The sequence below is a fragment of the Phascolarctos cinereus genome, unplaced genomic scaffold (assembly GCF_003287225.1).
Source record: "Phascolarctos cinereus isolate Bilbo 61053 unplaced genomic scaffold, phaCin_HiC Scaffold_5;HRSCAF=322, whole genome shotgun sequence".
Classification (NCBI taxonomy): domain Eukaryota; kingdom Metazoa; phylum Chordata; class Mammalia; order Diprotodontia; family Phascolarctidae; genus Phascolarctos; species Phascolarctos cinereus.
This window is the reverse complement of record NW_027555958.1, coordinates 20,604,986-20,619,451: the sequence shown is the minus strand read 5'-3', so window position 1 is coordinate 20,619,451 and position 14,466 is coordinate 20,604,986.

The following is a 14,466-nucleotide window of genomic DNA, read 5'->3' as shown; positions in this document are numbered from 1 at the left end:
GACTGAGGAGGGCTAAGGAGAGGATGGGGGTCAAGGTGTGTATGCCAACTGAGTCCCGATCTTCCCCATCCACCCACCCTCACCCTCAGGACCTAACCATGCAGCAGTACGTGCTCAACCATCTGGTGGAAGTTCAAGGGCAGTGTCAGTCAATAGACATTTATTAAGCTCTTGCTATGTGCCCAGCACTGTGTTACATGCTCATATGTGTGTAAGTTTGACACTGAAGCCTTATCCCAGCATGTAGACAAGATTAATGACCTCCCCCAGCTCCAGGGCCACTTCTGAGTCCAAGAAGACCCAGGCACTTCCTCAGAGGCACCAAGTCCTCTTCTGTCCAGTAAGGCTGAGCCAAGGGCTAGAGGAAAGGACAGCCCTCTCCCTACATCTTTCTTTTGGGGGTGGGGGAGGGGCTGTTGAGTTCTCTGTTATCAAGACTTGGAGCAGTGGATGCTCAGGTTAGGCTTGAGTTTGGCAGGAGACATTCTCCTTCAGCTCTGGGAGAGAAGTAGGTGCATTATCTCACCCAGATATTTTTTCTTTTATCCCTTTTTCTCTGTCTCCCTGTTTTTCCTCTCTACCCCTGCATATCCATTACACAATCCCCCAATCCTGTGTCTGTCTCTAATTCTCTTTCTATCACTCTCTCTCTTCACTCTCTCACTGTCCATTTCCCCCCCTTCTCTCTCTCCCTTCACTTTCCCCCCTTCTCCCTCTCTCCACACAGGTTTAAACACCACCAGATCAAACGCCTCTTTCTTCAAGCCCAGATGACACCTTTGGTGCTGGCTAGTTTATCCACATTGACCAGCCCCAAGAGTTCATAGACAGACCTAGAAGTTGTTCCTTGCCCCCACTCCCACCCCTACTTCCCAATTCTCACCTGCTCATGGAGACTTAAGGGATTCTCAAGTCTGAATTCTTTCCTACACATAGTTCAGACCTGTCAATTTCCCCTCAGGGGAAAGGGGACCAAAGGTCTGTAGTCTTTCAGAAGGTAAGGGGAGGTTTGAGATTCCTTGCTGGTGAAGAGGAACATTCAGGCCACAGCTGATAAAGAACTGACTTCTACTTGCTGAAACTAGACAATACACTAGTGATTTGAGGAATTGGAAGAGAAGAGTGGAATTCAGATTATGGTGAGCATTACTTGTTGGGACTAAGGATTTGCATTTTATCCTAGAGGTAGTAGGGAGCCATTGGAGAGGTTTGGGGGAGGGGAATAACATCATCACACATCTGTTTTAGGAATATCTATTTAGTAGCTGTGTGGCAGGTGGATTGGGGTTGGGGGAGACTGGAAGAGGAGAGACCAGTATAGGAGGCAACAGCAATAGTTCAGATAAGAGGTGATAAAGAACTGAACTAGGGCAGAGAGGGTGTGAGTGGCAAAAAAGTGAAAGATTTAAGAAAGACTGTGGAGATAGGATCCACAGGATTTGGCTACTGAATCGATATGTGGGTTAAATAAGAGAGAAGAGTCAAAACTGACTCCTAGGCTGTGAGCCTGAATGACTAGAAGTCAGATTCCTTATTTCTCTCTCCTTTATTTTTTTTTGAGGCAATTAGGGTCAAGTGACTTGCCCAGGGTCATGCAGTGTCTGAGGCTGCATTTGAACTCAGGATCAGTGCTCTATTCACTGCACTACCTAATTGTCCTAGACTACATATTTCTCAAAATTGTTGGGTTTATATTAGCTCCATTACTAAGGGGATGTCTGTAACCTAGTGCACAGTGGGCTCTTAATCCTTTGTTTTATTTTTTGTTTTGTTATTTGTTGCTCTCTTATTCTCTACTGAGAATAAAAAGAGCTGCATACAGTATCTAACCATGCTTGTCTGCATCAGTATTCTTGGAAATAGCAAGTTAATGAAGGAGCCAGGGTTTTGTCAGTGGATAGGCACTCAAATTGTTGTTGTTCAGTTGTCTGAACTCTTGGTGACCCCATGGACCACACTGTCCATGGGCTTTTCTTAGCAAAGATACTGGAGTGGTTTGCCATTTCCTTCTTCAGTGGATTAATGCAAACAGAGGCTAAGTGACTTGTCCAGGGTCACACAGCTAGGAAGTGTCTGAGACCAGATTTGAACTCTGGTCTCCTTAACTCCCTGCCCAGCACTCTATCCATTGAGCCACCTAAGGACTCAAGAGCTGATTCCTAATTGGGTAAATATAGAAACTATAGAATTATAATTGAATGAATAAATGAAGAAAGAATTGATCAAGCAGTTACTATGTGCTAAGTACTAGGGATGCATATACAAAAAGTGGAGACATCTGGGAGAGGTACTTCCCATTCAAGTAGAGGTTGGGGAGGCCTGTCTTCCCAGTCAGATAAGGGGGTGACCAAAATATAGAGAGAAGAAATTAGTTAAAGATATGTAAAAAGAAGTCCTAAATTTGGCCTAAAAGGGGACTTCTTTTTGTGCACAAATTTTTTAAGTGTTCATGTGTCTGTCTTGTCATATTATCTGTCTTTTGTAAGTAAAATCTTTCCTGAGGCCTGAACTCTGGCCAAGTTAGAAGGCATATAAGAGACAGAGAAGAGGAAAAGGAATCTTTATTCTCAGTTTACAGTAATTTATGGCATTATAAAACTAATTAGAGACTAAATTTATGACTTAAATGTAATTCTGCTGTAACTTTCCAAAATGTTTTTCTTCAATAAATGCTGAAGTGTTTTATTGAGTTTTGAAGTAACTCTCTGTAGAATTTGTCTTAAGAACAAATGAGAATAGAACTATTAAAGTTACAGAAAAACAACACTTAGATTTTTTTTTTATCACTCTATCCCCAGAAAGGAATAAATGTATTGCTTTAGTGCAAGGGGGAAGATAATTTCATTGACTAGAGAAAAGGGAACTGAACCTGATTTGAAAGTGGTATTACTAGAATTCCAAAGCAGGAAAAAAAAACGGGTTTAAAGTTTTCACTTTAAAGTGATATATCTATATTTTCTGCCCTAGGTGAAGGATATAGGTGAACATAAGAGCATTACCATATATATGAGGGAAAGAATAAAGGAAAGGAATCTGAACCAACACCTCCACCCCACTCCACTGCAGGGTTACAGCCCTAAGAGGTCTCCCTCCAGCTTCTCTACATCACAAAACCTCAGGCTAGAGAAAGAGAAGTAAGTTTGAGCTAAATTTCAAAGCCACTTTACAATTTGAATTTTTAAGAACTGTCTTGCTTCTTGGACACAGAAAGAGAAGCATATTTAAGGGAGTAACTTGAACGTAAGTAAAATTTAATTTGGAAAAATGGTTTGTGTTACTTCTGTGAATAATATAACAGAACTTCTTATTTGAATAGAACTGGCATTTGTAAGCTCTTTAGAACCCCAAAGGTAACAGCATTGCAATAAACCAGGGTTGTATCAAAAAAAAAAAGTTTTGTGCCAAATTACAAAGCAGAAATTCAGTAGAGTGGAGATGGGTCTTATAGGTAGTCTGGGATGTGAAAGAGAAGAAGTAGATCAGAATATGAAAAGAGAACAAGAAAGGTCCTGTTTTAAAGGGCTTTAATCAAAGTCTGAGAGAGAAAGAGACAGAGAGACAGAGAGACAGAGAGACAGAGAGAGAGAAAGAGAGAGAGACAGAGACAAAGAGAAAGTTTGGGCAAGTAGGGTTTAAAAATAAAAGACGTTTGGAGTTTTGCAAAAAGAGGTTGGAGGAATGTTTTCTGTCTGTTGAGATAAGGAGGAGATGAGAAATATTTTGTGGTTATTATTTACAAAATGGAAACTATAGTAATAAAATTACAGCATGGCATTCCCAGGCTCCAAAGTAAGAAAGGAATGTGAGGTTGCCCATGTACAGCCTCTACCTATTTCTCACCCAGAATTAAAAATGAAATGTCGCAGGGACAGATGAGAGAGTGGAAGCTAGATTTCAAACACAAAAGGAATTGGGTTAGGATTTTTGGGGGGGATGATTTAAAAGGAAATAAAGAGAAAGTTTTGTGGATCTGGGATTATCACCAGGAATCTTCTAAGTTGAGCTAATTGATATCAATGAACTCTAACTTTTAGAGTACTGACTACTAATGGCCCTTGGGAGAAAAAAAAATTTTCTTTTAAGTTTTGAATGTTACCATTAGCGAGTGATTAAAAATCCAGATGTGATTTGAATGACATTTTGTTCTGAAATTAAAATAGGGTGACTGTTGTAAATTGGAACTTAATTCAAACTACATTTAATATTTGTCATTACGATGATCATGGCTCTGACAACCTGAGTCAAAAACCAGTTTCAGAAATTTGTTAGCTGTGTGACCTTAAGCAAGTTGCCTTACCTCTGTTTACCTTAGTTTCCTGATCTGTAAAGGAGATAAATCATAGCAGCCACCTCCTAGTGATGTTGTATCAAAATATATAGTGATTGTGAAATACTTAATACAGTGCCTAGCATATGATAAGCACTATATAAATGTTAATTCTTTTTATTACTATTATTATTTCTTTAGTCAGATATAATTACCCCATATTGGGTAACTCTATATTGGGTTTTAAATGTGATTAGTATAAAATGCTCACAGTGATAAAAATGAATGATTTTCTACATAAGACAATTTGGGAATGCATTTGTCTAAACTGATGTCATCTGACTGGTAATGAGTTTTGCTTCTTGATATTGTATATGTTATTATTATGTTTCTAAGTTTTCTTGTATTGTAATTTTTGGGAAACTATTGTATAAGAAATGCTGTTAAGAGGATGATACAATTATATTGTTGACAAAATTTAACTCCTTTTAATCTGTATTTTGTGAAATTATTAATTAAATTATTGGAGGCTATTGTTATAGCATTGTTATAGCATTAAAACCTATGGTGTATTTAATTGGGAATATATTAAAAGAAGAAGAATTACTTACTTTGTGAAAAAGAAAGAGAGAGAGAAACTTGTAAAAATCTCCTTATCTGTAAACTTGCCAGATTTCTTGGGACGTCTGCTTGGCCAAGGTCATAAAATCTTATTAATCCTGTGAAAGAACTTGTGAATTGGTTTACTGAGAAAATAGAATCCTCTCTTCTACTCCTTGTGAAAAGAGGGGGGTGGATTTACAAGTTTGTTAATAGTATAGAAGCGATTTATGTGATGGTTTATGATGTTTAAAATTATAAAGTTATATTTGGAATAGTATATATTGAAGTTACATCTTGATACAACTTAGTCTCAACAGACTCCAGTCTTAAAATTTTAATTTTGCTTTAGGGATTAATGTACAATACCTTAAGAGGTGGATATCTGTTAGTCTGGAAATTTACAGTAATCAACCAATATTTTAGGGAATGGGGATGGGGGAGTTGAGTGAATATATTCACTATCTATGTGGAATTCCAAAATGTAATTATTTTCTTGATTTCCCATGATTGATTTTTATACCTGGGTGAGTTCAAACTGGAGAGAAAAAAAAGAAAAAGATTATGAGTGAATTTGTGTGTGTGTGTGTGTAAAACCTGGTTTTAAAAAATGTATTACTAACTGGTATTGTAACAACCTGAGAGAATAATAAATAACGGTGTCTAGCCCTTATCTATGATTTGTAAGGTAAAATCTCTTGTGACTGTAATTTTATTTCATTTCAAATTTTTAATTCAGGTATTAACATCTGAAGTATCATTAAGTCAATAATTCGCCATTCGAGGGAAATGCCACAAGTTGTTCAAAGGGAATATGATCTAAAGACATGAGGAAGTGGGTGGGGGGGAGAGAAATCCTCAATTCAAAGAAGAAATACTGTAGATTCAAAGAATTTCAAGATAAAATTCCAGAGGAAGAAAAGAAATTACTCTAAAGGGATTACAAGTAAAATCACAGAAATAAAAATAGAAGAAGAAGAAGAAGAAGAAGAAGAAGAAGAAGAAGAAGAAGAAGAAGAAGAAGAAGAAGAGATTTACTCCAAGAACTTTAGAAGTGGATGAAATAAAGGAAAAGCCAAAAGAAGGATTAAATCAGAGCACCTGGAAAAAATAGAAAGCTCAGAACAGGATCTGGAAAACCTTACCCAAGTAGAGTACATCCTGAAAAACAGCATGGAGCAAACAAAGAAAAAATTCAATGATACAAGAAATATGAGAACAAAGTTGAAAGACTGAACAAATTAGGACCTGTGTAGGATATGTATATCCGTATATGGATACACAGGGAGCTCATTGACCAATTTAGATGTTTTGAAATCATGTAAGGAAAATAAAACCATGGCAGAGTTCTCTAATAAGAATGTCGAGTGCTACTGGTGAGAATGAGCTGAGCTCAACAAGGCATCCCAAAGAAAATTAAAAGATTTGTTGTTATTGAGTTCATGTTGACCTCCCTGGCTTCCTTTAAGTCCCAACTAAAATCTCACCTTGACAAAAACCTTCCTCAACCCCTCTTAATTCTAGTACCTTCCCTCCATTAATTATTTCATATTTATCCTGAACATAGCTTGCTTTGTATATAATTGTTTGCATGGTGTCTCTCTCATTAGACTGTAAGCTCTTTGAGGAAAGGGGAGGTCTTTTGCTTCTTTTTATACTTCCAGTGCTTTGTCCAGTGCTCCCACACACACACCATAGTAGGCAGTTAATAAACATTGATTGGTTGATTGAGTAAGCTTTTTGGGAGAAATGAGGAGGATAAAAGAAGGGATAGGACCCCAACTTGGGGTAGATGACGTGATGACAGTGTTGAGTGGAAAAAAGACAATTACCTAACCCTTATTTTTGCTTCTTTTTTTTTATAGGTCAAAGAAAAGGATATACATTTCTTATATTAAGTGTATGGTGAAAACAATGATTTATAACTATTAACCTAAGATGTGTCAGACGATAGATCTAACTGAAAATTTCAAAGAACTATTCTTATTACGGGTAATCTAGGTGGCGTAATGGATAGAGTACTAGGCTTGGAGTCTGAAAGACCTGGAAACCTTTGTTTCCTTATCTATAAAATATGAAAGCTTGATTTTGTTTTGAAGGTCCCTGCTAGTTCTAAATCTAGGCTTTCATGATCCTATGATCTTTGATAAATAGCACTTGTTTGTTTCAGAAGGGCTAAGAATGCCACCAGAACGAGGTTTGATGGATGTAAGAGTTGGCTTTTGTCCTTTCCTGACTGGCCCAGGAGTCACTGCCATTGTCCAAAATTCTGAATCTGTTCATTGACAATGACTCTGCTGTCGATCATATATAATAAAATAAATGTGTCATTGATTTTTCTTCCCCTTCTGTTGGAGGAGCTCATGCATCTCCCTTTGGGCCATCCTACTATTCTCTAAAACATTGGTTTAGCCCAGAAATTAGTGTTGCAGTTTCATGGTATATTGTGGGGGTCGTCCTCTTGAAGAATTCAGAGTCAGACCATCTCTAATCCATTTATTGGGAATGTTGCCTCCAACAGGCTGAGTTCCAAAAGGAACCAGCAACTTAGTAAGACAACACAGGCAAATTTATAGTGTAATGATGCTGATTACATAATAGAAATTACGAATATTAAAAAGGCAGGAGGGGTTTGTCAAGGGGTTGGGTAATAGGGGAGGGGTCTCAGCCTCAGCAGAACTGCGCATGCAATTACCCACAGTGCATGCAGAAAAACCCCTTGGGGGCATTAATATATGATAATGATATAATAAGCCTCTGTATGTCACAAGTTCACCTAAAGGACAGCTTTTGCTATTACTCAGCAGGTGCCTACTTAGGGAAAGTCCCTTCTATTGTTTTGGGGTGCACATCCTGCTAGAGCATCCTGGTGGTGCTGCTTTCTGATTGGCTGGCTATTGTGGTCCTGTCTGAGATTAGATGGATGTGTTTGTGGTTAAGTGCACAGACACACCTGCTGTTTCTGCAAGGAATATGAGGAATGGGCCCGGGGGCAGTGGCTAGGATCCCATCCCATGGATGTGCCTGCTGTTCCTGGGAGAAATATGAGTTCATGGACACACCTGTTGTTTTGGTGAGGCAATGAGGCGTATATGAATGAGGAGGTTAGGGTATTGAGTCTAGGGGAAAAGGGGCAGTGGCTATATTGAGTCTGGGGACCTGGGGTGTGGCTAAAGCTAGATTGTGTGGCTAAATCAGGATTCGCCTGCTGTTCAGTGGGGTCCATAAGGAGGTTAGAATGTTGGGGCTGGGGGCAGCTTTGTTAGGGTTCTATCAGCATCAGTAATAAAGTTGCAATATGGTAGGTAAGGAAAAAAGCCACTGAAATAAGACGAGTGATGGCAGCCCTGAGACACACTTTAGCTTTTTCTTCCTCATGTGTGAAGAAGCCTGTCCACAAGCCAACTGTTCAGCGTCTCGTTGTTACTAGATTGCGGCTAATGTCATGGAATCTTTGCTAGTGCTCAGTAGTTCATTTAGCAGAGCCAAAAATTCTCAGAGGTAAGAATGGGTGCAAGATCCAGGCACCAAAACGTCACAAACCTGGAAACACCAGACAGAACAGATGGATGGAAGTTGTTGATCCAAAGGAGCACCAAAGAAACAGCAGCCATGATGACAGGTGGGAACTAGGCTCTTTCCCATGGAAGAATTTTCTCAGCCACCAGCATCACTTCTCATCCTTGTAACTTCCAGGCTGACAGTTTCTTCAGCCAACAAGCTGCTACTGCTTGTCCCCCTTCACCATAATCACCAAAATGCACTTGTGCCTCCCAGCAGCACCACCGCTAATGCCTACTCAAAGAAGATACTTTCCCAAGGATCGTTCGCTGGAGACCCTCATGCTGTCTATATCTTGTATGACATAGTTGTTTTCATGCTGTCTCTCCCGTTAGACTGTAAGCTTCTGGAAGGCAGGGAATCTTTTTGACCTTTCTTTATATCTCCAGCACTTGGCAGAGTACATGGCACACAGTAGGTGCCTAATAAATGTTTGGTGACTGACTAACCTCTTGCTTGGTTTTTTTATAGGATTGTTTATGTTTCTCCCAAAGAGAATGATCTTTAGACTGGAAAGACAGACCAAAAATGGCTGATCAGGAGCTGAAGGCCAGCATAAGTGAGGCAGAGTAAAAGAACACCATATCTGATCAGTTCAAATCCCCAGGCCCAGACAGACTACATCCCAGGGTACTCAAAGGACCAAAGGATATGATTTCTTGAGCCACTGTCAGAGGTCTTTGAAATAATATGGGTAATGAGAGAGGTGTCACAGGACAAGAGAATGGCAAATGTCATCCTGACTTTCAGCAAAGGGATGAGAGTAGAGTCTACAAACTGTAGGCCAGAGGATTTGACTTTGGTTCCTGACAAAACTCCAGAATGCATTTTTAAATCTATTTTCCAGAATGTATTTTTAAATCTATTTTCTCTACCTCTCTCTTCCTCTCCCCAGTTGAAAAGAAAAAGGGGAAAAAACCCTGGTAGCATATAAATAAGTAAATATGTGTATGTGTGTGTGTACACATATGCATACGTGTACATACAGAGAGAGAGAGAGAAAGTAAAGCAGAACCTCTCATTGTTCAGATCTTTTTCAGTCATGTCTGACTCTTCCTAACCCCATTTGGGGTTTTCTTGGCAAAGATACTGGAGGAGTTTCTCCAGTACATTTTACAGATGAGGAAACTGAGGCAAACAGGGTTAAGTGACTTGCCCAGGGTCACACAACTAGTAAGTGTCTGGGCCTGGTGTTCTATCCACTGCACCACCCAGCTGCCCCCAGGTCAGTGACACAGAAGGGGAAAACAAAAGTGCTAGGGATCGAGTGTGTTTGTCTTCCACCATCTTCTGGGTATCTCTCCCCTCAGCTGTCCTCGTCCCCTCATAGCCATCCTCTGCTGCCTCACATCTCCTTCCACCTCACTACAGACTCAGGTCTGGTTCAAAATCAAACCCTTTCCCCTTGTTCACCTTCCCTCCTTGGCCTTGAACTTCCTCTTCTATATAATACAAAGGCTGGGCCAGAATCACAGAATGGTTAAACCTGGAGATACCTTAAAAACTGTATTAGTCCAACTCTCTCATTTCCACAGGTAAGATGCATCCCAGAGAAGTAAAGTCATTTGTCTAAGTTTATGTAGCTGCCAGGGGCAGGGCGTGGCTGAAGGCCTGGCTCCAAACTTTGTCTGTGCCTTAGGTCATCCTCAAGTGACCCTGACTCCTCCTGTGCAGTCCTAGGATCCTTCAGAAGATGGAAGCATTTGTGTATTGTGAGGATATTCTCTAAGCCCAGTGGCCCTGCCCCACCTCCATCCTCTCTGGCATTTGCCAGACAGGAAAGTCCTCTGGATTCAGAATCAAAAGATCAGGGAGAAAGGAGAAAGGAGGAGGAGGGAGAAGAGAAGAGGTAAGAGGGAGAAGAGGGTGGGATCCTGTGGAGCCGGAGGGTATGTATTCCTGGTCAGTTTTGCTGCAATCAAAGACTTCAGGACAAGAACTGAACAAAGCATGTGGTGTTGGACCAGAACCTGGACTCACCCCTTCTGGGAGACTAGGATACTCCCAGCACCCTCCCAGGGTCAAAGCAAGCCCCACTCAGGCTCCTTTCTGACTCAGGCCATGTATAGTAGCAATGGTCCAAGGTAAGGCAAGAAAGCTCTTTACCTCCCCGAACCTGTGCCTCCCTGGCCCTGACCCATGGAAGAGAGGTCTTCCATGTAGCATCAGCTGCCATGGGTCTCAGCCCTGCTATTCCTCCAGCACAGGGATTCCCAGACCTCTTCTTCACACATGCAGGACCAAGGAAACTGGTCTTTGAAAGTTCATGGCAATGTACAATCATCTCCTCCCAATTTATCCCTACAGATGCCCACTCTGAGCCAACCTCCCCACCCTGCTCCACTCACCCTCCCCTCTCCTCTCTCCTCTCCCTGACCAGGACAGTACCACTCTCCTACAAACTACGGGAAGGTCAGAACACCCGCCCACTCGTGATCTTCCTACTGAGCTCTTTGGTAGCAAAATCATCTTTGAGTCTGAGGCCAAGGCCCTAGCAGAGCAGACAGGCAGGAAGGTAAAAAAATAAAAATAGAAATAGAAAATCCCAAGTAATTGGAGCCAGGTAAAAATCTGAAAAAAGAGACAAAAGTTGGAAGGGACAGCATGGGGGAAAGAAGGGATGTGAGGCAAGGGCTGAAATAAGAGATTATGGCCAAGAGCAATCAGTCCTCATTCACTGGGCATGATGACACCAAGATACCAAGAAGGGGGATGGGATCCCTTGGGAGGTAGTGAGTCCTCCTACACCAGAGGCCTTCAAGCTAAAGCTAAAATGGCGTAGATCCAGTTCTTAGGCACGTGCACATAGCATTTGATTGGCATTCCTGGGATTCTGGGAAGACACCTGCCTATAATGTAGGTGCCTTACTGGTGACTTGGTCAAAATCCCACAATTACATAATCATTCAGAGGCTTTGTCATGGTCTTCTCTGTTTATCCTATTTAGAATGGTAGAAGCACCTGATAGTGGCCAGTGTAGACGGGGGCATGAGCATTTCCATCCCTGACCGAAGGGAGCACTGTTGGGAGGGCAATGGGGAGTGACTTGCCCAAGATCAACAGCATAATAAGGGGTACAGCCTGGCCATCTGAGTCTAAAGCCAGCCCTTTTCCCACTCCACAGTGGTTCCCATTTGGGGGGTTCATGATGATGATCCAAGGGGTTCACACTAAAAATTATTTGATCATGCTGAAAGCAGAAAATAATTGCTTGTGGATATCATGAGTAACCTACTAAATTATCCTGGGTGTTCACAATACATTTTTTTATTGTTGCTAAAGGGGATTCATGGAACAAAAAACATTGAGAATCATCGCACTAGGATCACAGTGAGGCAATGACTCATAGAAAAACCAGTTTGCTCAGGGTTTATTGTTGTTCAATCATTTCAGTCATGTCCAACTCTTCGTGAGCCCATTTGGGGTTTTCTTGGCAAAGATACTACAGTGGTTTGCCATTTCCTTCTCCAGCTTATTTTTGACAAATGAGGAAACTGAGGCAAACAGGGTTAAATGACTTGACCAGGGTCACACAGCTAGGAAACGTCCGAGGCTGGATTTGAACTCGGGAAGATGAATCTTCCTAACTCCAGGGCCTGGAAGTCCCAACCATTGCCACTGACATTCTTAGCCTGCCACAGTTCCATCTTAGCTCTCATGTCATCCCTTACTCCCACTCCTGCCCATCCCCATTGTCACTATCTAACCAATGCTTTGCTGGCTTTGGCATTAGATGCCTCCATTCTCTTTACTCCCTGTGTAGCCTTGGGTAAGTTGCTTAACCACTCTGGGCCTCAGTTTCCTCATCTGAAAAATGAAAGAGTTGGAATCTGGGGTCCTTTCAATCCCTATGTCTGTGATCTAATAAATCTGTGATGCTATTAAGAGTCTGTTCCTAGTCTCATGATGGAAAATTCTATCCACATCCAGAGAAAGAACTATGAAAAAAAAGAAAAATAAATAAAAGAAAAAAATTTAAATTCAAAAAATTTTGAAAAAAAGAACTATGGAGTTTGAATGCAGATTGAAGCCTAATAAAATTGCTCTTTTTTTCTCTTCTGTTTCGCTTTGTTTCTTCTTTATTGTGGTTCCTCCTATTGATTCTAATTCTTTACAACATGACTAATGTGAAAATATGTTTAACAGGAATGTATAGGTAGAGGCTATATCAGATTGCACACTGTCTTGTGGAGGGAGGCAGGGAGGAACAGGGAGAAAATTTAAAACTCAAAAGCTTATGGAAGTGATTGTTGAAAACTAAAAATAAATTAATTAATAAATGTCAAAAAAAAAGAGTCTGCTTCTACCTCTGAAACCCCAGGCTAGGGAGAAGGGGAGGAGTCAGGGAGACTGACAGCTTCAAATCCCCACACCCTCGAGTGCTGACAGTGGATGCTTGGAACCACATGGACAGCCCTTCAAGTCCAGATTGCAGCTATGAGGCCATGAGCGCAGACCTGGAGGCCCTCCTGCTAAAACTAGGACTCACTCCTTGTGTCCTCATTGGACGTTGCATGGGGGGAAGGGGGGCAAGACAACCATGGTCCTGGCACTACAGAAGGCTAGGGTGCCCCCACTAAGACCCAAGGGGCAGAGTGTCACCTTACTCTAAGATGGTGGCATTCCATATTTCCAAAATGGGTGGCAGGATCCTTCTTACTTAGAGTGCAAGTTGCAGAGTTGGGAGAGAGTAAGACTGTGAGTGAACAGCAGAGTTAGAGTGAGAGAATTTGCTTCTGGTGGGATAAAGAAGGGTTCTTTCATACGGTTCACATGTACACATATATGTACACACACACACACACACACACACACACAGAGCTCTGATACCCTAGGAGAGAAATTGTGGCTGCAAACTATCCCCACTAAATGTCATCCCCATGGCCAACCCTGCATGAACAGGAGGGGTCCATTCCTAACCACATAAAAGCTATCAGATGGGTGTCTCCTGATATCTGAGCCACGATTTCTCCATTTCTGACCAGCATCACCCTTCAACACCCTTTCAGAACCACGCCCTACTTACTCTGACATAGTGCCATCTCTGAGAGCACCTCAGGTCACCCTGTGGTGGGTTTTCCCCCTCAGCCTGAACTAGTGGAACACCTAATTCCTTTGGATATCAGCCTAACCCTGACCTCAGCCTTCCCAGAAGTCTGGCCCTACACAGAAGCCGTGAAGTCACTAAACATTCCCAAGCAGCTATATTTCTCTGAGGCCAAAAATCAGCTGATGAGCAGCTCAGCCAAAGCATCAAGGTAATTCCCTCTTCCCCTCCTCCAGGACCCCAGATGTGGAAATGAACTGCAGAAGCCACCAGACAACTTTGAGGTCCCCAGAGGTATGGGGGGAGATGTCAGAGGAAGTACAAAGGGCAAGTTTTAGGAGGGATGAGTCTCTAGGAAAGTAGCAATGGGTGTCCCAGGTGTGGGTGTAGGGTAAGATTAGAAAATGAAGAGAGGGAGTAAGATAGGCATCAGAAGTTAGGATGGGATAGGATGGGATGGGATGGGATGGGATGGGATGGGATGGGATGGGATGGGATGGGATGGGATGGGATGGGTTGGGATAGAGAAAGATGGGATGAGATAGGATGACATGGGATGGGATAAGATGGCATGGGGTGAAATGGGATGGGATGGGATGGGATGTTATGGAATGCAATGGAGTGGGAGAGGATGGGATGAGGAGAAATGGGGAAAGGGTATATCTGAATGTGGTCTGAAAAGGGGAAAGGAGGACCTTGGAAATCAGAGGGGTGCTCAACTGAGCCCAGGTTCTCCTGCACAATCCAGTTATTTGGCAATATATGCTCAACAATCTGATGGTGCTCAATGGGCAATACACATAGAAGGTCAATATTGAAGCCTTGAGCCAGCAGATGGACATGACCCTCAGATCCAGGGATCCTACTCTGGCCGCACACTCTTCCTGCAGGGCACCGACTCATCCTTGATTCAGTAAGGCAGAGACACAAGGGATGAGGGGGACAGACCTAACCTCCTAGATTCTTCTCGCTTAGATGCCAGTTGGGTTTT